This window comes from Chenopodium album, chromosome 8 (assembly GCF_948465745.1).
Source record: "Chenopodium album chromosome 8, dcCheAlbu1.1, whole genome shotgun sequence".
Taxonomy (NCBI): domain Eukaryota; kingdom Viridiplantae; phylum Streptophyta; class Magnoliopsida; order Caryophyllales; family Amaranthaceae; genus Chenopodium; species Chenopodium album.
In genome coordinates this window covers 26,051,547-26,075,004 of record NC_137841.1, presented here as the reverse complement: position 1 = coordinate 26,075,004, position 23,458 = coordinate 26,051,547, and the positions used below count along the sequence as shown (strand labels likewise).

Below are 23,458 nucleotides of genomic sequence, written 5' to 3'. Positions count from 1 at the left end.
TTTTTCTTTTTTTTTTTTTTTTTTTTAATTTTAGGTAGCGATGCCAGTAATCACAAATCTAGCACTACCCAATAGCTATTCTCTTAGTAGTAAGGGTGTAGGCTCAGTGTACCATTCCCCTTCGAACCTTTATACATACTCCCTCCGTTTTTAAATATTTGCTCAATTTCTTCATGCACGGAGTTTTAGGAAAAAATGGATAAAGTAATAAAATGTGGAGGTAGTGGGATAAGTGGAAGAATACAAAATTAAAAGCAAAAGTAGTGGAGAGAATTGAATGAGAGAGAATATGAAGACTACAAGAAAATTGTCTTTTCGTAGCGATTATTTTGTAGCGATTGTACATTCGCCACAATATGCAAGTATGTTAGTGAAATAATTAAGGAAATCGTATCAGTTTACAATCGCCATGGTTTTCCCTTATAAAATCGATACGGAAAACATAATAAGACAAATCCACACTATTTTTTCACATTTATAAAATTATGAGAAATTGTATCATTTACAATTGCCACTAAATCCTAAAAATCGATACGAAAAGCCTTTTCTACACTAGATATATTAATGTTATAAAATATGTCATAGTTTATTTGAAACTTTTAATATAAGAGTTTGAGGTTGCATGTTCGAATCTTGTGAAAATCATATGTATGTTTTTTTTTTTTTTTAAAGAAAACAAGTTCAACATTTATAGCAATTATAAACGCTACAATAATCACCATGATTGGATGTAGTTTTTCGTATCGATTTTTGAGGCCAACCCCGGCGATATTGAAAAACACTACTAAAAGCTAAGGCAACGAGGGATATTGTATCGAATGACCATTCGTTGGAAAAGCTTTTGTTGCAATTATAATCAATACTAAAGGTTAAAATAATCCTATCGCTACGAAAAGGTTATTTTCTTGTAGTGCAAATTATAAAATATGATTTATGTTGGGTCCATTAGGTGAAAGAAATGAATGATATATTGTAAAAGCTTTCCAGATAAGAAAATGGAGCAAGTATTTAAAAACAACCGAAAAGAAAAGTGGAGCAAGTATTTAAAAACGGAGGGAGTACCATGTAGTCCATATTCTTAGCCAGTTGAGTGATCTAATGTCCTCTACTATACTCTAAACCTCTAAAGGGGCTTTATCTAGGTACTTGAGTGCTTGCAAACCCAAATCCTTCCAAACATTTAATGAATGCTATTGTAGGGAATATTTCAAGCATTATCCCTAGCTTGAACCCCACTGTGATCATACACTTAAGCAAGGTGGCGTCCAAAGGGAAAGAAGATAGAGCAAAAGAGTCGCCAATAAGTTTTAGGAACTTGTAACCCGTTCACAGGGTGAAGGTTACACCCCTTAACGATCCAGGAGATCGTTAACTCCAATAGGTCTGGAACCATGACTGGTAGTTCGAGGATGAAGGTACAAATCCAACCTAAAAGAGATTCAACCTGCTCTAATAATAGGTCTCTACTTTATTTTGATCGTATTCATGTGTGCTTTCTGACTAACATGCAATCAATAGGTTTAACCCTAAACCTGTTTAACTATGTTGGTTGAATATTAATGCACAAATAAATCTATTATTGGCGATCACTTAAATTATAATCAAATTAACCCTAACAAGATTATCAATTATCTTATTAAGCGTGATTACAAGTATAAATTCCCTTTAAACATGCATAAAAGGTGTGTGATCAAACAATAACAATAAATATCAAGCAACATAATAAATAATCAAAACAATTATTATAACAATTATAAAAATAATCATAATAATAATTCTAATCAATAATCATCATCATCATGTTAAAGCATAATAGCAAGATCCTAGGCATGATACTAACAAGATTAATAACAAACCCTAGCATATCACTAAACAATAAAAATCAAATATATAGCCCTAACATGATACTAACATGCTATATTAGGAAGAAAATAGGAAGCATCGCAGGAATCAAAATTGATATGAGCAAATCACCCTAAATATCATACTAAAGAAAGCATCCTAACATGATACTAGGAATCAATAAAACATCCTAACATGATACTAGGAATCAAAATAACAATCTAAGCATAAATCAATAAATCAATTAAAGCACTTACTTGGATGCCTCGTACCTCTTTCTAATAACAAAATACACGCGTTAGTAACTTCAAGGAAAATAATAAACAATAATTAAATTAAATAATTGAAAAGAGTTAAGAAAGTTTATACTAGATTTGGGACCAAACCCTCAGAAATCAAACCTTTCACGTCTAGGGCGAAGGCAACTTCGAATTAGGCTAGGTATGTCTAGTGCTAATGTATGAGAAATTATGTTTGTAAAAGGCTAGGCTAGAAAGAGGAGAGAGAATCAAGAAATTCTTGATGAGAGTTGATGAGAAGAAAGAATTAGAAAGAATAAGAATTGATGAGAATTGATGATTGAAAACAAAATTTTAAGAGGCTATTTATAGAGAAAATCAGCCGGGTGGATAAAAAAATGAATCAGAGTTTCGACGAGAATAAAACTCGATTAGCGCCAGACGCTGGTCATTAGCGCCAGGCGCTGAAGGTTAGCGCCAGGCGCCAAGGCGCTAATAATCAGTTTCACGCGTTTTTTGTTTTCATAATATCTTTTGATCCGGAAGTCCAAATAAGGCATATAATATGTCGTTGGAAAGCTCTTGAAGTCTTTTTTTCAACCCAATTAAAATCATATTAAAATATTATGTAGATAAAATGATATGGCCGAAATAGTAGGACGGTGTTAGTTTTGGATAGATTTTCATATCTCATTCATATCTTTTTCGTTATAGCTTGGATTTAATATTATAATATATCATTGGAAAGATAATTTCAAGATCTATCCAACCATATAAAATTTGGATAAAGATTATGAGGTACGAAAGTAAAATCTGAATATATTCCACTTCGTACAAAACAATGATTCTAAAAAGGAGTAGTTTTATTCAATTTCAAATTCTTTAAAACATAATTATCAATCCTAACTCCATTATGATTTAAAATAACTTTCTAGAGTATTCTAAAAGACTATAATCAATCCGAATAGCTTTAGAAATGATAATTAGTAATAGGCCCTCCTCTAGATCATTGGGCCGCATATAAAAACCAAACCGGACCTAGTTTAGTATTTTGGCCATAACTCCCTCATTATTCATCGGAATTGGGCTTATAATATATCGTTGGAAAGGTCTTTTCAATCCCTATCCAACTACACTATTATTGGACCCTTATCATAGACCAAACTAAACTGGAATGCACCTTTTTCAAAAATAGGGTAAGAAAAGAAATATTTTCAAAAACAGAAAGAAGAGATATTTTAATAAAAACATCCTCATCACTAGGCTTTATACACTTTCACTTCATTCGACTATGGTTCGATGTGAAAGGTACTCATCACTGGGTTTGGTTTTGGGGAGGCACATTTGGGTGTCTACAACTATATCCATAACCCTTAAAAGCCAAATTCAAGGTTTAAGGTTGCATTTATTTTACTTTTGCTTATGAACAGTAAAGTACCAGTTATGCCCTTAATTCATGCCTATTTTTTTTGCTCAAAATCCTTATGAACAGTGATTTGGCATCCCTACCCTTGCTTTTTCTTTTTTGTTTCTTTTTTTTTTTTTACTTTTACTTTTGATTTTGTTTTTCCTTTTGTTTTAACTAATGCAATTGGTGCTTTATTGATTTTCCCTATTTCCTAGCTTCCTGTTCCACCATTCATATGAGGCGGTGGTACTTTTTCTCTCCATTCATCTCTCCTCTCTCATACCTCTATTTTACATTTCTCTAGGCAAAGCTCACATCTCCAAAATGGAGCTTACCTCTATTTTCCACTTGATCACATCCCTATCCTCTCTCACACCTCCTTTTTCATCGCTAAATGGAGTAGCAGCACCGAAACCCAAGGGCGGTGGCTCACCAACTCATTCTTCTTCGCACTTCACATGTTAGTATTATCTCTTCTTCGTTCGCGAGATCGCCGTCGATCTATCAAGAATGGTTAGAGGATCGCTCAAAAACCTCCTTTCTAAATCTCTCTCATTCGCCGGAAATTAGGTTAACTCTAAAAAAACACCAATGAAAATCGCTATTGATGCTAGCATGAGCATCTATCAATTCCTTGTTTGTTCCTTTTTTCTTTTTTTCAATTTTATTTTTAATTCGATTCTCATTTTTTGGGTTTTATTGATTTTAATATTTTTGTAAAATTATTAATAAATTGTGTTGTTAATTGTTGTAGATTGTGGTTGGGAGAACTGGAACTAAGATGCTTACAAATGAGGCTGGTGAAGTTACTAGGTATCACAATCTTATTTCAAGAATGACCCTTTTTTGTTTTTTTTTCCTTTTAATTAATTAAATTATTATCATGATATAATGATTGTTTATTTGGCGCCTGTATGGATGTGGGTATGGGAGTGGACTGGGGCGGGAAAGCTAATGTATGATGGTAAGCGCAGTGCTTGATTTTGAAGGTGATGAAGTAATGGCAATAAGGATGTTCATGTTATAGACCTTAGTTGTACTTGTAGATGATTGCATTAATTATGCCACTACTTTAGATGATTCACCCAAAGCTAACTTGGTAGGGTCGAATATGTTCGGCCTAAACAAAGCTCCCTTGGATAGATCAAATTGTTGCTTCCATTCTATTACCCTACTGAATTTTACATGAATTATTGTTTTGCAATCAACATAATTTTGTGCAGAATTCTGTTTATTCTTACAGAAGAATTGAAAAAAATAATTAAAAAAAAAAATACAAAGTTTCAGGTTTGTATCTTTTCTTGATGTTAAAATTAGTGATTCGTTTAGCTTTTGTGATATGGGACAGTTTAATCATTCTTTGTCAAATTGCAACAAACACCCACTGCATACATGCACTAAAGTTTTGGTGTTTATTACTCCATGTATTACTCCGTATAAAATATCCCCCTCTTAATTAACGCACTTTCAATAAACCTAAATGCGCATAAATTAAAGATATATGAGAAGGTAATTATCTTTTATTGATCCTGTCTATCCTTCTCTTTTTTTAGTCGCTTGATGCTTACTTATTGGAATGCTTGCCTCGGTCGTTTTAGGAAGTGGAAGCTGCTGTTGTTGATGGTAATGGTACAGAGACTGGTCATATAATTGTCACCACCATTGGTGGTAAAAATGGACAAGATAAGTAGGTAATATGGGATTGCCTTATATACATTGTAGTAATTCTGTTGTAAACTATGTGCTCTTATTTAAATTATGCCCTTGTGTTTTCAGACAGTGAGTTACATGGCTGAACTTATTGTCGGACAAGGATCCTTTGGAGTAGTGTTTCAGGTAAACTTGGCAATAACTGATTAAAAGCTTTCATCTTTTGTTTGCAAAAACAAATTAACAACATTATATTATTTTAGACTTGAAGCCACCCTGTATAACATTACTAATTTACTAATGTTGGGATGTCTAGGCAAGGTGCTTGGAATCGGGTGAAATTGTGGCTATAAAGAAAGTCCTTTAGGATGAGATACAGCGAGCTGCAAACAATGTGCCTTTTGGGTCATCCAAATGTTACCTCTTTGAAGCATTGTTTCTTTTCCACAACTAGGAAGGATGAGCTCTATTTTAATCTGGTGCTTGAGTTTGTCCCTGAAACTGTTCACCGTGTCATCAGACACTACAACAAGATCAATCAGAGAATTCCATTGATATATGTAAAGCTAAGTTGTACACATACTAGGTATCTGTAGTCTGGAGTTTGATTTTAAAGTATATTAGCCTATTAGGTACTTAAAGTGTTTCTAACTATAGCTTTTACCGACACCAGATCTGTCGAGCATTGGCTTACATTCATGGGACTATTGGAGTATGTCTTTTAAAGTTTTTCCCATTTGAGTATTTTTAGAATTAACTTGTTGTACAAAATCAATTTTTCCTTTTGTTATTCTCATATCATCTTTTATTTTTCTATTGTTATTCTCATATCATCTTTTATTTATTCAGGTCAACCTACATACACACCAATTAAAGATTTGCAACTTTGGAAGTGCTAAAGTCTTGGTTCGTCCTCTTGTTCCTGTTCTAACTTTTTGTGTTCGCTTCAATGTTGTTGATACTATCTTCTCTTTGTTGGCTAAGAGCATATTTTTAATTCTAATGGCAGGTGAAAGGAGAGCCAAATATATCTTATATATGCTCTACATACTATCGTGCACCAGAACTGATATTTGGAGCAACTGAGTACACAACAGCAATTGACATTTGGTCTGCTAGTTGTGTTCTTGCTGAACTGCTGCTTGGAGAAGATTACACTTCAAAGGCCCAAATCATCATCTAATTTTAATCAAGTTGAAGATTCTGGAACCAGTTCTTCTCTATGATTTTCTTTAACTTGATCTAATTTAATCAAATTTTGTTCTGCTTAAATATTGTTAATATAATCTTGTTATTGTTCTTTGATGATTTCTCTCAATTGGTTATTATGATTTATCAATGGGGAGTGAAGAGAAAGAAGTAGGCGGGTGTTTAATCTGTTTATTAAATTGGTGGTGAGAGGGAGCGAGTAGAGTGAGAATTTGACCAAGCAAAAGATGAGTTTAATCATTTTATAAATTTCAATCATTTTTTTATAATGTTTAATCAATCTCAAATGTCATCTCTCTAGGTCGGATAAGCTTTTTGGAAGAATATCAAACTATTGAAGCTTGTGAAAAGCTTTGCGACATTACTCACTCTTATCTTGGTCCTAATGGTATCCCTCTGTTTTTTAAACTGATTTATGATGGAGTTTTTGTTTATTTGCTGAAATTTGATATTTTTGCTGTTTTATTGACTGTTTTTCCGATTATTTTAACTTTGTATATGAACAGATTAACAGGGAAGATGGAGAACTTGAATTGAAACTAAAGTGATAAGTTAAGTGACATTTTATGCTCTTTAGGACCTTTTAAACAGAAGCATCAAGCGAGTTTCACGCTCCTCCAAGACCTTTAGTTTCCGGTATCTTTCTTGTTTATGTTTAATCCATTTCACATGTTTAGTTTGGTGAATTTGAATTTTGGGTTTTGTTTATTTATTTATGTAATTAGATTGAAATCGTGTTTATGAATAGGTATTGTGGGGAATAGTTTCAAGCCTTTAAAATCCCACTAGCTTGAACCCCACTGTGATCATACACTAAAGTACGGTGGCGTCCAAAAGGGAAGAAGATAGAGCAAAAGAGTCGCCAACAAGTTTTTAAGGAACTTGTAAACCATCACGAGGTGAAGGTTACACCCCTTAACGATCCAAGAGATCGTCAACTCCATAAGGTCATGAACCAAATAAGGGTTCGGGGATGATGGTACAAATCCAACCTAAAAGAGATTGAACCTGCCCTAATAATAGGTCTCTACTTTATTCTGCTCGTATTCATGTGCGCTTTCTGATTAACATGCAATCAATAGATTAACCCTAAACCTGTTTAATCTATGTTGGTTGAATATTAATGCACAAATAAACTATTATTGGCGATCACTTGAATTATAATCACAATCAACCCTAACAAGATTATTAATTATCTTATTAAGCGTGATTGCAAATACCAATTCCCTTTAACATGCAATAAAAGGTGTGATCAAGCAATAACAATAAATATAATCAAGCAACATAATAAATAATCAACATCATGAATAATAATTATAAATAATCATTATCAAAATAATAATAATAATAATCATAATCATCATAAATTATAACAATTATAATCATAATCATATTCATGTTAATATTAAAGCATAATAATAATAGCAAGATCCTAGGCATGATACTAACAAGATTAATAACAAACCCTAGCATGTCACTAAGCAATAAAAATAAAATCTTTAACCCTAACATGATACTAACATGAATTAATATTAGGAAGAGAATAGGAAGCATCGTAACAATCATATTTAATATATTTGTTACCCTAGACATGATACTAGGAATATCATAATAAAAATATAAACATGATTTCTACATCATAATATCAATAAATCAATTAAAGCACTTACTTTGATGCCTCATACCTCTTTCTAATAACAAAATACACACGTTAGTAACTTCAAGGAAAAATAATAATCAAAACAATTAAATTAAATAATTGAAAGAGAGATTTGGGACCAAACCCTCAGAAATTAAAAACCTTTCACGTCTAGGGCGAAGGCAACTTCGAATATGGCTAGGTGTTTCAAGATCTTGTGAATGCGGAATTTTGTGTTAAAAAGCAAAGTTTAGAAAAGAAAGAATGAATGTTAATGAAAGTTGATGAAAAGAGATGAATGAAAAGGATGAATGAAAGAGATGAATAATTTGTGAATGAAGAGAGTTGATTAAAACTTAAGAATAAAGAGAATTGGTGAATCTTGGTGAATGAAAACGGAGTTTTTGAATACGATATTTATAGAGAAAATCATCCAAAAAAGATAATTTAACAAAACAGAGTCTGAAGATTACAGAAACACATTGGCGCCAGCCTGGCTAGTTGGCGCCAGCACTAGTGGCTAGCGCCAGGCGCCAATGGCTAGCGCCTGGCGCCAATCCTGGTTCCAGGCGCCAAGGCCTGGGGTTGGACGCCAAAGCGGTTTTCAACGCGTTTTCGAAAATCTGATAAATTTACCGTACTGGAAGATAAAATAATATAATTTCCATCGAAAATGCTATTTGATCTTGATTAAAACTCTGAAGAGTCCTAATTGAATTAGGAATGATAAGACCTTCTAGAATGTTCTAGAAGACTAAAACCATTCCTAATTACATTAGGAATGATAAATTATATTAGGCCCTCCCCTAGATCATTAGGCCGTACTTTAAGCTCAAACCGGGCCCAGTTTAGTAAATTGGCCATAACTTCCTCAATATTCATCGAAATTGGGCTTATAATATATCGTTGGAAAGGTCTTTGCAAACCCCATCCAACTACACCACTATTGGACCCATATCATGGACCAACCAAACTGGATTGGCTGTTTTCTTAAAAATAAAGTTTTCAAAAACAGGGAGAAGAGAAAAAGAAATAAAACTTTCCGCAACACTAAACCTTTCCACACTTTCGTTTCATTCGATTATGATTCGACGTGAAAGGCACTCATCACCGGGTTTGGTTTTGGGGAGACACAAATGGGTGTCTACAGAAGCCCCCACTTTGACTGAGTTTGGAGAAACGCAAGTTTGAAAACGAAAGTCAAAGTAACGATAGGGACGGAGAATGACTCAGAACGTTCTGCGATCCTAAATCAATCTTGTAACGCCGATACCTGCAAACTAGCATTAGTTAAACAGATAAAAGAGTTAAGAAACGCGTATCTTGCACCGTCGAGCACACGTCTCTGAAAGTAACCGATTTGCTGCTTTACTGTTGTTGTTGTTTTGATGACCTCCTGCAAGCTAGAGAACGACATCCCGCTTGAAAACCGCTACGCCTGTAACTGCTTCCAAATTAGAAGATTGCTTCGCCCGAAACTATCCTCCCCGCTGTGATAATATCCCACGTCCAAGGGAATATCATCGAAAATTATTTCCCTTAAAATAATTCTCATCCGCGTTATGACCATCTTCCATGCCTCAGGAATTATGATCGAAGACAACTTCGCCCGAAATTACCTTCAGCTGTTTACGACAACTTTCCGCAAGCTAGGGAATGATGCCGAAGACATCTTCTCTTGAAGTCATCCTCATTTGATGCGATAATTTCCCAAAGGAAAATACCGAAGATCCACGCCTGTCGATCTTTAAAAGTTCGCCTGAACTTTGCTTTTGATATGCCTGTACGTCGACGCTCTTTTGCTTTGAACCTGTATGTCGGTGCCCTTTGCTCCTGAACCTATATGTCGGTGCCCTTTTGCTCTTGAACCTATATGTCGGTGCCCTTTGCTCTTGAACCTATATGTCGGTGCTTTTTGCTAATGAGCCAATGCTTAGGCGCTTTAAGCTTAGTGAGACGATCTTTTCATCAGGTCGATCACTTTATGTAATCAAGCCGATTACCTAATCATGTCAAATTGCTTAGAGGGGCTAACTGGCGTACCAAGGAACCCAAAATATATTGCAGAAGGCCAGCACAACCCCAACAGGTGGCTGGCTGCTTTGGCGTCGCTGAAAAACAATCAGCGCCAGCCTAAAGGCATTAGCGCCAGGCGTTGGCGTTGGCGTCTGGTGCCTAGCACAGAACGTGACGCCAATGCCTAGGGACTGGCGCCAACACGGAATCTTCTTTAAAATCCCGTTTTCTTGCTCTGGTTTGTCGCGAACGCTGCTTGAAGAAACCGAAAGCTTCATTTGATCGCTGCTCACTCGTTTCTCAACCGAATTCGCTCAAATTTGTTGCAAATCAAAGCTCTTTTCATCTATATTCCCGATCTATGTAAGTTTTCCTCAAACTCACACCGATTTTTATGAATTCTTGGCATGTTTATTCACGAATTTCATGAAAATTCGAAACTTATAATGCTCAATTTGCTTTGTTTATCAAGTTTTGTGCCATGAAATTGCTTGTTTATGTTTGTATATTGCCTTGGGAGTAATTTGAGACTTGTTTGACTCAATTTGGTGAAGAAATGAGCAATCCGCCATTGTTGGACCTCTTAAGGTCGTGAAGAACATTGTGACTTGTTCTTGATGTTTTTGCTAGCAATTCTTGTTCAATTTGTCACAATAATCACTATAGTGTTGCAAGAAATTGTTTGATTGCTTGAAAAGATACTGTCATGCTCAATTTGAATTTGTGCTCTGTTTTAGTACTACGTACTCTGTTTTTTTTTTTTGCGAACATAGTATCATGCGGCTTAGGCGAACCTTAGATACTATAGAATCTTAATTTACGATGATTCTGCACAATGTAGCATGGCTAGACAACGAGGTTCAGGTTCACGGTCTCGAAACACTAGACGGGAGCATGAGCCCGTTGAGGACGACACCACACCGTCCACTTCGCTTGGTCGGTTCCCGGAGTGGGATGAGCAGACCTTGTTCTTTGCCCCTGTCCACCACATTTCTGAGAGGGTGAGACGGGGAACCGAGCCTGGGAGGACACGGCATCACGACTCTGGCTGTGATGGTCTAGGCGATTTGTATAGGATGCATATCGCCAGAGACCGAGAGACGAGACTCCTATGGGAGTCCTGCGGACTGGTTGCCTTGTTCGAGACCTCCGAGGCTATGGTCGCCTCCAGCGGGGGTCACCACGTAGTACGCGCTTTGGTGGAGTTCTTCTGGGACACCACCAACACCTTTCATTTTCCATGGGGTGAGATGATGGTCACTCCTACAGACTTCAGTCTCATCACAGGACTGGAGTTCACTTCTGTGCCGCTGCCGTTCGACGGCGGTATCGACGTCTTTTCTCCAGAGGTCGAGGAGTTGTTGGGGCCGATTGCTGTTCGGGCCCGAGCTGAGGTCGAGACGACTCAGTTCAGTGCTAGGGGGATTCGCCGCTCGACGCTGGCAACGGCTCTTGATGACGATGCGACCACCCGAGAGCAGCGGGTGCGCATCTTTGTGCTGATGTTGTTGTCAGGGACATTCTCCCCTGACAGGGGTAGTAGGGCGTTGCTTTACTACCTCCCTGCTGTTCGCGATCTCCGGCGGATCGGGACTTATTACTGGGCCAGCTTGGCCTACACTGACTTCGTTCGCGCGCTGAGGGACTCGTGTCGCCACCGGTCCTTTAGGACGAACGTTGCTTTGTCTGCTTTCTGGAAGGTCGTAGAGGTAAACATTATTCCCTATAAAGTTTAGCCCTACATATTAGTTAGCATTTACTCATGCTTTAGCTTTTTGTAGATCTGGTTCTACGAGTACTTTCCTTCCATTGCGCTGGCGAGACCATCGCCGAGGGGGTATCCGGCGAGCGCCTCTTGGGGCGGCCACCATGTGGACCTGTCTACTGCACGTGTCCGGAGTCGGATCATCTCGGTATGACTTTTAGTGTTTATCTTGCTCTTCTGCGATGTTTTAGACATATTCTTACGTGATTGGTGCTTTTTATAGGGACCTGAGGTAGTATACCGACCATGGGGCGGTTGGACAGTCCCTGGATTAGCCGCACAGTACTCTGCTGAGCGCCGCTGCTTTCTGGGGACCTATGGAGCGGTTGTATATTTAGGGGAGAGAGTTGCTATCCAGCACTCTTCTGATGTTCTCGTTGTTCCTGCCCCTCCGCCGCGTCATATGTTCGACGAGAGAGAGTTATCGAGCATAGCTGAGGAGTCTGGTTCCCTCTGGCGGTCCCATGTGATCCTTGGGCGAAGTTATGCTGAGGAGCTACTTCCTTTGTTAGCTCCAGCCCCTGTACCGGCCGAGGATGTGAGGGTAAGATCTTTAGCTTTTTATTTTTCGCTAAGTAGCCCCCAAGTAATACCTTGCTGATTTCTTTCCGTCTTATCAGGATGGTCCCACTGAGTTCGTGCCACCCCGTATGTCCATCCATTACCAGGGGACGTACGGGCCGATCGAGGAGATGATTTCTCCGGCTCCTGAGGGCGAGCGCTTCGTGGAGCAGTTGATTCCTCGTCACCAGACTAGGGTAAGCCTAGTTTTTTTTAATACAGAATCTTGTATTCAGTCATCATGTATTTTCACTGACTTATTTTCTTGACAGTTCTCACGCGAGGTGGTTTCGGCTATGGCACGATGCATAGATGCCTTCCGGAGCCAGCTCGTCTGGATGAGGAACGCGGCTACCTGTCGTCGAGACGACGCCGTCCGAGAGGTAACTTTTCTTCACTTATTATTTCTGCATTATGCTTCAGTTTTACCTTGTTTCTGATTTAATTCTTTTTGCAGGGTCAGCCGATTGCTTCTCACACCCGTGCGAGGCCTGAGGGGCGGAGAGATCCGGTGAGGTCTAGCTCGAGACGTCGTCGTACTTCGTCAGGAGGTAGAGGTGGTCGTTCCGAGGCTGCTCGAGCCGACGTTGCTGAGGGTTCAGGATCTTCTTCTGAGGGTGCTCCTGCTGCACCGGTAGGAGAGGCTACCTCGGCTTTCAGAGGTGGTGGGATGTACGAGGTTGGCTCGTCATCGCAGCAGCCTCCGCGGTCTCAGCCTCAGGTTGACCTTGGCTGGAGCGGTCCTATTTTGAGTTTCCCTCCTCCTACAGAGACTGGAGCTGGTGCCGAGGCCGGAACTGGCGGAGAGGTGACTCCTCGGACGGCGCAGTTTTATGGCATGATGGGCCTACGTCCTCCGGCGCCGTAGTTTATTTCTGTATATGTATTTTATTTTGACTTTTTATAGAACTTTGCCTTTGACTTGTTATTTAGACACTTTGTACTTTATGTTATTGTAAATTCATTATTATCTATTATTATGTTAGTGTATGTTAGTGTGTGCAAATGTGATAACAATTTTGCGCAAAAATTCCATCATTTTTATTATTGATGGAGGGTATTATCCGACTCTCTCCCCCAAAAAGAAAAATAAAAAAGAAAAATAAAACGGAGAAAAAAGCTGATTTTTTTTTAAAAATTAATATAAAATTCAAAAAAAAAAAAAACTAAAAATAATTGATATATTTAATTAATTAAGAAAAGGACAAAAAAATAATTAGAAGAAATTTAAACGGGGCCATAAAGTCATTAACCGACTCCAATTTAATATCAAAACGCAAACTGAGCACGCGCGGCCGTCCTGCTGACTTGGCGCCAGGCGCTACACATAGCGTGTGGCGCCAAGAGCTGTTGTGTGACGCCAATATCGGGGTTTTGACGCCAATCGACGCTGACTCCGTATTTCATTCAGATTGAAATTCCTCGCAATTTGTGTATAAATAGCCCCCTGCTCAGCCGATTATTCACATAATTCCAGCGAAAAAAATTATTCTTCTCTTTAGAAAAAATAATAATCATGTCTTTAGCCACTAAAACCTTCATCCAATATTCTCATTAATTGTGTCGATCTCTGAATGCTAGAGAAAGAAAAGAATTGGATTTATTTCACTTGAGGGGAATTTATGGCATCAAAGGGGTAGATTTAGACATAGACTTCATACATACCGCTTTAGAATTTTGGAACATTGATACACATTGTTTTAGAATAGGGTATGATGAAATTAGCCCTTTGCCAGAGGAATTTGGTGCTATATTAGGCTTCCCTGCAATAGACCTGGTAGTAATCCCTAGAGTAGATGCATATTACTATAAGGATTTTGAGCGCTTCTTTAACTTGAAGGAAAGGGATTTATCAAAAATAGTAGATGGCGATGTAGTGAACTTAAAAGAATTCGCACGCTATTATTTTGATAAACCGCTTTCTGAATCTTTGCACATATATAGAAGAAGGGCGTTCTTATTCTGCATGCTTAATCAATATTGTCTTAGTAGTGGTAAAATTAACGAGGGTCAATCAATTATAACCACTGTGCTAGAACAAATTGAATCAAGGAGAAATCCAATGCCATTGATAGTTGGAGAGACTATGATTAGTCTAGATGAATTGAAAAGGGACCCAAAAGCACCTCTTCGCGGCTCTCCAATTTTATAACAGGTAGAAAAATAATATTTTTAATTATAGAAATAAAAAAAATAAAAAAAATATTTTTGTATTGTAATATTAATTTATTTGCATTGAAATTTTTTTTTACAGATGTGGCTAATGGAGAGGCTAGGATTAATTAGCCCTCCGGACGACATTGAAAATTATACTCCCACTTGCTTTGTGAGAAGAAAGAAGCGCATCCCTAAAATTGGGCGCCATGGGTGGAGGGAAGTCTTTGAATCACGTGATTTTGCTATCAAGTGGGTCATCCCATGGTGGAAAATAAAAAGGATGGTTGGTGTTAACAAGCAACCTTTCTGCCGTCTTCCAAGCTTGTCTCGTGTAACATATTATTATCCCTGCAGAGTAAAGAGACAATATGGCTTGCTTCAAAATATTCCTTCCGGGGATCTTCGTCCTCCCTATGAGTATCCCGTATCTCAAGAAGTGGATAAATTTGACACTTACTGGAGCGCTAGACCTTTATGGGAAGTGATTACCCAAAAGGTTCCCCCTTCTTTACCTAATGATGTAAAGAAGTGGTTGTTGAAGAAGTCTTCAATTGATCAGGGTAGAACCGATGTGAAGAATCGTCTAGGTGACAGGGTGACACCGGCCAAAGAACGGTTAGGTGCAAGAATTGAGTTCAAAACACCTACAATGCCTAAGAAGAAGAATACTACTAAAGACAAGGGGAAAAGGAAAGCTACAGACAAAAAGGTTTGGGTGGAAAAGAAGCATGGGGTGCTAGCTGAAGGAGAAACAATCTATTCTAAAATTGAATGTAGGTCCTCTAAAGGATGCCTATTAGCTAAAGTAATGGATAAAGAGGAGGAAACAGAAAAGAATTGGAAAAGAGCAAAGAAGGAGAAGAAAGATTAGAACATTGCTTAGCTTTAGATTTATTAGATTGTTATTTTTTATTTAAAGTTAATTTATTTCAGCCTTATTTAAATTCCATTAACAATGTAATTTTGTTTTATTAATGAAATTTTAGCTTTCAATTAAATTGTCACTTTAAATTTATTTTATTAAAGCAATGAAAAACCGAAAAAATTAATTTTCCAGAAATCTTTCGAGTACGGAAGTCGAAAATTTTCCGAAAAACACCGAAATTCGCCCAGATTTTATGACCGAATTGGCGTCAGTAATTGCATATTGGCGCCAGCTATTGAGGTTTGGCGCCAGGCGCCCACTAGTAGAAAAATGTACATTTGCGTCGCCATATTTGCGTCACTCATTCTAAGGAGCGAAGCAAATGTTTATTTTTACCATCCTGTTAAGTTATTTGCGTCGCATGTTATTCAAGAAGCGACGCAAAACTCAAGTGCATTTCAGCTTTCTCTCATTTGCGTCGCTCTTATTTATTAAAGCGACGCAATTAATAAACTTATTTGCGTCACTCATTTGTTAACAAGCGACGCAAATAAGTGATTAAGTAATTTGCGTCACGCTTTTACTACATGAGCGACGCATATGAGCTGTTTACAATATCATAAACAAGGTTATTTGCGTCGCTTTTTTATAATAAAGTGACGCAAATAACTCTTTTGGCTTTAGGTTTTCTGCGTTTTTTTACCTTAGTTTTTCATCACATACGCCTACATTCACTAAACAAAAAGAAAAAAAAACAAGAGTTCTTCAATTCCAGTGAATTGCTACAGCAAAACACCACAAATTCGTCTCTGAAATCCAACAAATTAGGCCAAAAAACTGCGATTCCCAGCAAATTTAACATCTAAATTAAAATTGCAGTCAAGTTGAAGCAAATCCGAGCAATTTCGAGCAAAAATTTAGACCAAAAACCCTAAGAAATTCGAACCCTTAAACCCAGAAAAATTGATTGTTTCCGACCAAAAATACCCAATTTCGAGCAAAAATCAACTCAAAAGCATACGAATTCGAACCCAGAAACTCCAAAAAATTCCTTTTTTAAGATTCATCTGATTTGTGCTTTCTGGAATCCTGATTCGTGTTTTTCTTTGGCGTCCTAGAAATTTTGAGCGAAATTCTGACGGTTACTACAGTAATTCAACTGGAAAGTTCTGGATTTACAGGTATAAACTCAACTATTTCTGGAATTTTACCTGAATTTCTTAAATTGAGTTAAATTAATTAATTAGCTTTAAAACTTCAATGATGTTTTTTATATGTGTTTTTTTTTTAATATTGATTACTCGGTCTATGAAGTATTTTCTGGATTGTAATATTTTACTTGTTTGGGTAAGATTAATAAATATGGTGAATGAAGCCACAGCCAATATACCTGGTTGGGAAAATCTGTAATTACATTATAACACATTCTCTGAGGATAACATACATTCATGGAAATTCTTATATAAAGCATAGGACTACTATTGAGATTTTGTTAAAGAGCAAAGTTGCATATGAAGTGTTGCAGTGGTGCAGAAGATATATGAACAGAGAAGATAGAAAAACGCGATACAGGAGTGACAGTCAGACAGTCCATTCGTGGTGCATAATTGCATTCTTATAAAAATGTGTATGGGTTCTGAAATTTGTGATCAGTGTTAATTATATTTCCCATATTTATGATAATGTTACACTCCAAATTACACCAAAAAAAAAAAAAAAAAAATTACTTGTTTTTTCAATGTGAATAATATTTAAAAGTAAGTGATATTTAATAAAATAAAATAAATAAATAAATAAATAACCTAGGTGAAGTCATTTAGAAGTAAAATTGAAGTTTCTGTCTATCTGAATTGACTGCTTTTTAGTTCTAGCAGTTTTTACATTTACTCCCTTTGTCCGGATGATCGGATTTGGTTGTCATGACTTATGAGCATATAGTCCAATTACGCTATCAACATGACTATTAATTTGGTGATTGGAGTCGGTGAGTATTGGATAATTGTTTTCTTTTTGTTCGCATCGGAGAAGTATGGAAAATCTCATGTGAAGTATGTTTGGGTTTATCTATGGCACCGATCTCGAATACTGCATAGGGAGACTTTTATGTCACATGACAGATTAAGTTGAATCAACTATGTTGGTTTAATATATGTAATTTTTTATGGTAGATTCTTAATTATGCGGAAGTGAATTCCACAAGTTGCTCGAGGTTCTGGTTGTGGACAAACGATTAAGGCGGTAGTACGCATACGAGATTGTCTTCACTTGTGGTATATATATCTGAACCATTCTTTGCAATATTAACTTATTTGTTCTAGTTAATTGGTATAATGATTGTGAACTGTATGAGATTTTTAATTGTGATATAATTGATTGGAATTGCAATAATACTTGCATCATTGGCTTAGATACCTGTTCAGGGCTTACTCATTAGGAGTAAGTCTTGAATAGTCCCCGGTTTGGGACTGTTCTTGAATGTTCTATCTCATTTAGGTGATAACTACTTGAATTGTTTTGGGTCTAAGAAGATCATGGCTCACTATTTCCCGATTGTTCTCTGGGTACATATGTTGATAGCTGATTATCTACATTGTGTGCTTGGAGAACTATAGGGAAATGCTGCCGGATTTTCTTTAGAACCAAACTTTACAAGTAGTTATTAGTGAGATAGGACATTCAAGAATGGGTTAGGTTGGAATGACAAAGTAAGTCTAGTTTGTTATTAATGTAATGATTTTATGTGTGTATGAGTAATATATATATTATTTGTTTCAAATGTGTAGTGCTTTTCGAAGTTTTAAGGCATTAAGTGGACAATCTAGGGGAAGTAAATTGACATGGCATTTGGGACAGGTTACCTTAATTTCTTACCCTAACTTTTAGTTTCTTAATAATTGAAGTATAGCAATTTAATTCAACTTACAAATATATTACATGTAGTGTCCTCAACAATTGGGTGGACGTGAGTGTGGCTACTACGTCATGCGTTATATGTACGAAATACTTGAACATCACCATAGCAGTGAAGATCTTATTCAGGTATGAGTTGTCAAATATTTCATTTTTGTTAGATAAATACAATTTGATGTTAGCTACAATCTTGAATTAAAACTTTCCTCTTGTATATTTGTTGTGTTGATAGGATTTTTCAAGAACTACACCGTACACCGAGGAGGAGATAAATGAGATCCGAGATATTTGGGCAGAGTATTTTATATGTAATGTTGAACTTTAGATTTACCACTTAGCGCATGTTTGACTCTTGTTTTGGATTATAGGCTTGAAATGAAGTAATTTGGTTAATTGGTGTTGGGATGATGAGTATAATGTCTATGATATTGAGATGTAAATTATTGGACAGGTTGTTAATATAATGCCGTCATTCCCAATTTTATGGGTAGGCCAAATTACAAAGGAGACTCTGCCGAAATTTACATTTGCATTATTCAATAATATTGCATTTTAATTTCAATTATATTAGCGTTAGCATATTACTTTATACCTAGGAAAACAGGTACTACAAAAATATACAAGGCAATTATTATATTATAATTAAAAAAAAAAAAATTCACCTCATTTGCGTCACTCATTAAACAAACAAGTGACGCAAATACAGCAATTTTGTATTGTCTACTCAGTCATTTGCGTCACTCCTATATAAACAAGTGACGCAAATAACAAAACATAAGTTTATTGGAAGAGTTATTTGCGTCGCGTGTTTATAAAGGAGCGACGCAAATAACAAAAAAGTTTATCTTAAGAGTCATTTGCGTCGCTTGTTAATAAATGAGCGACGCAAATAACTAAAAATATTTATCAGAAAAGTCATTTGCGTCGCTCTTTTATAAAGGAGTGACGCAAATAACAAAAAATAAGTTTATTTAAAGAGTTATTTGCGTCGCTCCTTTATAAAAGAGTGACGCAAATAAAAAAAAAATAAGTTTATCAGAAGAGTTATTTGCGTCGCTCCTTTATTAAAGAGTGACGCAAATAACAAAAAATAAGGTTATAAGAAGAGTCATTTGCGTCGCTTATTTATAAAGGAGCGACGCAAATGACAAAAAATAAGTTTATCAAAAAAGTCATTTGCGTCGCTCGTTTATAAAGGAGCGACGCAAATGACTCTTATTTGCGTCGCGCCTAGGAGCGACGCAAATGACTTAAAAGTCATTTGCGTCGCGAGCAGTTGCGTCGCTCATAGAAGCGACGCAAATACACTATAAATGAGCGACGCAAATAAGCCTTTTTCTACTAGTGGCCAATTCCATCGTCTGGCGCTAATGGCTGTTGACTGGCGCCAGACTCTGTTCTGTGACGCCAATGATTTTCCGACTTTTTGTTGATTCTGGAACGCGGAGATGTCGAAAAATAAAGTGGCCGCACCCGTAATGGGTTGCCTACGTATCCTTTCCTAAGGAATCAGGCCAAACGTAGCTCTCTTGAGTGTCCTACTCAAGTAATTATGGGTAGTATTTTTTAAGTTGGTCAAGATTGGTCATGTTTGAGAATTCATTGCCATCCATGTCAGTTAATTTTGCTGCACCACCTGACAGGATTGTTTTGACAATGTAGGGGCCAGACCAATTAGGTCTAAACTTTCCCCTTGGATCTAAAACATTTTTCCTTAGCGCTTTTAATACCAAATCTCCTATTTTGATATTTCTTGCCTTGACCTTCTTATTAAAATTTCTAGCCATACGAGTTTGATAGCACTGAGTGTGATGTAGAGCTTCTAGCCGTTTTTCGTCGAGTAGGATCAATTCTTCATATCGTGCCCTAGTCCATTCGACTTCATCGAGTTTACTCTCTAGCGCAATACGTAGAGATGGTATTTCTAGTTTGACAGGTTGTACGACATCCATTCCATATACCAAAGAAAATGGTGTATTTCCTGTTGACGTACGGATTGACGTGCGATAACCCCACAATGCAAAGTGAAGCTTGTCAGGCCAATCCTTATAATTTTCTGTCATTTTCTCGATGATAGTCTTTAAATTCTTATTAGCTGCCTCGACTGCTCCGTTTGCTTGGGGTCTATAAGGGGACGAATGATGATGTTGGATACCATATTTATGTAGCAATTCTTCAAATTCGGCTTGAAAGTGAGTTCCATTGTCACTTATCATTTCATGTGGGACTCCATATCGACAAATGATATTTCTCTCAATAAAGAGTGCTACATGTTTTGCAGTAAGTTTAGCATATGATTGCGCTTCAAACCACTTCGTGAAGTAATCAATTGCTACTAGAATAAATTCGTGGCCTCCTGTCCCTAGGGGAGTGATCTTGCCGATTATGTCAATTCCCCATGTAGAGAATGGCCATGGTGATGTGTAGGTGTAGAGCAAAGATGGAGGAACGTGTTGTAAATTGGCATAAATTTGACACTTAGGACATCTTTTCACGTATTGATGGCAGTCCCTATTCATGGTAGTCCAATAATACCCTTCTCGCATTATTTTCTGGACTAACATTTTGCCATTTACATGATTTCCACAGATTCCTTCGTGGACCATTCTCATTATTCTTCGTGCATCCACCTTTCCTACGCATAGGAGAGCTCGACCTTTAGGTACCCTTTTATGTAGCTCGTTGTCTATGAGTACATATTGAGAAGCCAAAAGTCTCAAGGCTCGTTTTGCTCTTTTGTCAGCGTGAGGAGGGTATTCTCCATTGGTGACATAATTGAGAATGTCTGTGTACCATGGTTCTTCTTCTTGTTCTTCATCTTTGTCTTGGGCTGGGTCGTCATCTTCTATAGCCTGTATATATGCTGGTTTGTGCCTTTTTTCAATAGTTAGAGGCATTTGCTCGATATCCGTGGGAATTCTAACCATTGAGGCTAGTCTTGCCAAGGCATCAGCAAATTGGTTTTCTTCTCTAGGTAGATATGTGTATTCTACCTTCTCTAACTGGTCGGTAAGAGTTTCCAGATAAGTTTGGTAAGGGGCTAGGCTTTCGCTCCTTACTTTCCACCTTTTAGATATTTGATTGATAATCAGAGAAGAGTCTCCGAATATCCTTAACTTCTTTACTCCCAATGCCAGGGCTGTTTCAAGGCCTACCACACATGCTTCATATTCAGCAGCATTGTTGGTAACGTCGAAATCAAGCTTTATTGAGATTGGGACGTGTTCTTCTTTAGGTGATACTAGTAGCACTCCGACACCACATCCCTTTTGGTTTGAGGCTCCGTCGAAATACAAGGTCCAAGTATCATCTTCGGTGACCATCAAATCTTCATCTGGAAATTCATTGTCCTGTATTGGTGTCGAGTCTTCTATTGGAAAGTCTGCCAGAAAGTCTGACACCACCGATCCTTTAATAGCTTTTTGTGGCATAAACCGCACATCAAATTGGGCTAAGTTGATTATCCATCTTGAAATACGTCCATTGAGTGTTGATTTCTCGAACAAGTATTTGAGTGGATCTAATCGAGATACCACGAAAACGGTATGCACCAACATATAGTGTCTTAACTTAGTTGTGGCCCACACCAAAGCGAGGCACAATTTCTCGAGTGGTGTATAGCGTGTTTCGTATTCGAGCATCTTCTTACTTAAGTAATAGATTGCATTCTCTTTGTTTTCTACCTCTTGTGCTAGCATGACTCCCATTGTCTCTTTGGTAACCGTCAGATATAACCTAAGAGGTATTCCGGGAAGTGCTGGCGCTAATACGGGAGGATTTGCGAGATAGGCTTTAATCCGGTCAAAGGCTTTTTGACATTCGTCATCCCATATTACTGGTACATTCTTCTTGAGCTTTTTGAAGATTGGTTCACATATCGTCGTTAGTTTGGATATGAACCTACTTATGTATTGTAACTGGCCAATGAATCCTCGAATCTGTTTCTCAGTCTTGGGCGGTGGCATCGACATGATTGCTTTAATCTTGGTTAGATCTATCTCTATTCCTCTAGAGCTTATGACGTATCCCAAGAGCTTGCCTGAGGTGACTCCAAAAGCACATTTTGATGGATTCAACCTCATATTGTATTTTCTTAGCCTTTCGAAAAATTTCCTTAAGGCTACTTGATGGCCTGGACGGTCCTTTGATTTCACAATCATGTCGTCGACATATACTTCAACTTCTTTGTGCATCATGTCATGGAGTAAGGCAGTTGATGCACGTTGGTAAGTAGCACCTGCGTTTTTCAACCCAAATGGCATTACCGTGTAACAGTAAGTGCCCCACGGTGTGATAAAGGTCGTTTTCTCCATGTCTTCTTCCGCCATGAGAATCTGATTGTACCCTGCGTATCCGTCCATGAATGAGAGAAGCGCGTGATTTGCCGTGTTGTCTACCAGAATATCGATGTGTGGCAAAGGGAAGTCGTCCTTTGGACTTGCCTTATTTAGATCTCGATAGTTGACACACATCCTTACCCTTCCGTCTTTCTTTGGAACTGGGACGACGTTGGCGACCCATTCGGGGTATTTGGATACCTTGATGAAACCTACAGTTATTTGTTTTTGACTTCTTCTTTTATTTTAAGTGCTACGTTGGGTTTCATTCGACGCAACTTTTGTTTTACAGGTTTCATTCCTGGTATTAATGGTATAGTGTGTTGAGCTATTTCTCTGTTAATGCCTGGCATATCTTCATATGACCAAGCAAATACATCGATAAATTCTTTAAGCAAGTTAATTAAATCGGTTCTTTCTTGTTTATTCAATGTTAGTCCGATTTTAACTTCTCTTTTATGAGTTGAATCGTTTGAGATGTCAACTGTTTCAGTCTCTTCAATTACTGGTGTTTTCTTTTCAAGTGTTTCCATTGCTTTAATAATATCTTTATCTTTTTCATCGTTAGCTAAGCAATGTTCGTCATCTTGGGTTAGGGAAGAACACGAGAAGTAAGGAGAATGAGTGATATTATTATACTCTGAGATCATTACATCAAAGAGTGATATGTCCTCAGGGACTGGATCACTAACTATCCTAGGAGAAGAAATAGGAAGGGGAGGCATTATAGCTAAAGACTTAGAAGATTCTAAAGGGAAAGACTCTGACTCTGACTCTGACGATTCTTCGAACATCGGCCCTTGTCCTGTCGTGATGGATATCTCCCTTCCATTCGGAGTAGTCACCTTGATAGTCTTGCG

The 23,458-nt window shown here is 37.4% G+C and overlaps 1 protein-coding gene and 3 long non-coding RNA genes across 5 annotated transcripts in view; all 4 read left to right on the top strand.

The window, feature by feature from the left end:
- The first annotated feature begins 3,692 nt into the window (after window positions 1-3,692).
- On the top strand, window positions 3,693-4,693 carry LOC145555964 (uncharacterized). 2 transcript variants are annotated; one of them, XR_014091642.1, is made up of 2 exons: window positions 3,693-4,002; window positions 4,244-4,693. It is a non-coding gene; the product is annotated as an uncharacterized LOC145555964 (long non-coding RNA). The 2 variants fall into 2 exon arrangements; XR_014091643.1 differs by having other exon boundaries at window positions 3,693-4,125.
- Window positions 4,694-5,987: 1,294 nt separating this feature from the next.
- Window positions 5,988-6,444, top strand: LOC145555965 (uncharacterized). Its single transcript, XR_014091644.1, has 2 exons — window positions 5,988-6,045; window positions 6,149-6,444. It is a non-coding gene; the product is annotated as an uncharacterized LOC145555965 (long non-coding RNA).
- Window positions 6,445-6,854: 410 nt separating this feature from the next.
- Window positions 6,855-23,458, top strand: part of LOC145555963 (uncharacterized) — a 31,639-nt gene continuing 15,035 nt past the window's right edge. The window contains exon 1 of the mRNA XM_081617669.1: window positions 6,855-6,984. The gene's annotated coding sequence lies outside the window, so the exon portion shown is untranslated. The remainder of the gene's footprint in view (window positions 6,985-23,458) is intronic.
- Window positions 16,241-18,803, top strand: LOC145555962 (uncharacterized). The gene is made up of 5 exons (XR_014091641.1): window positions 16,241-16,532; window positions 17,520-17,621; window positions 18,135-18,204; window positions 18,292-18,390; window positions 18,494-18,803. It is a non-coding gene; the product is annotated as an uncharacterized LOC145555962 (long non-coding RNA).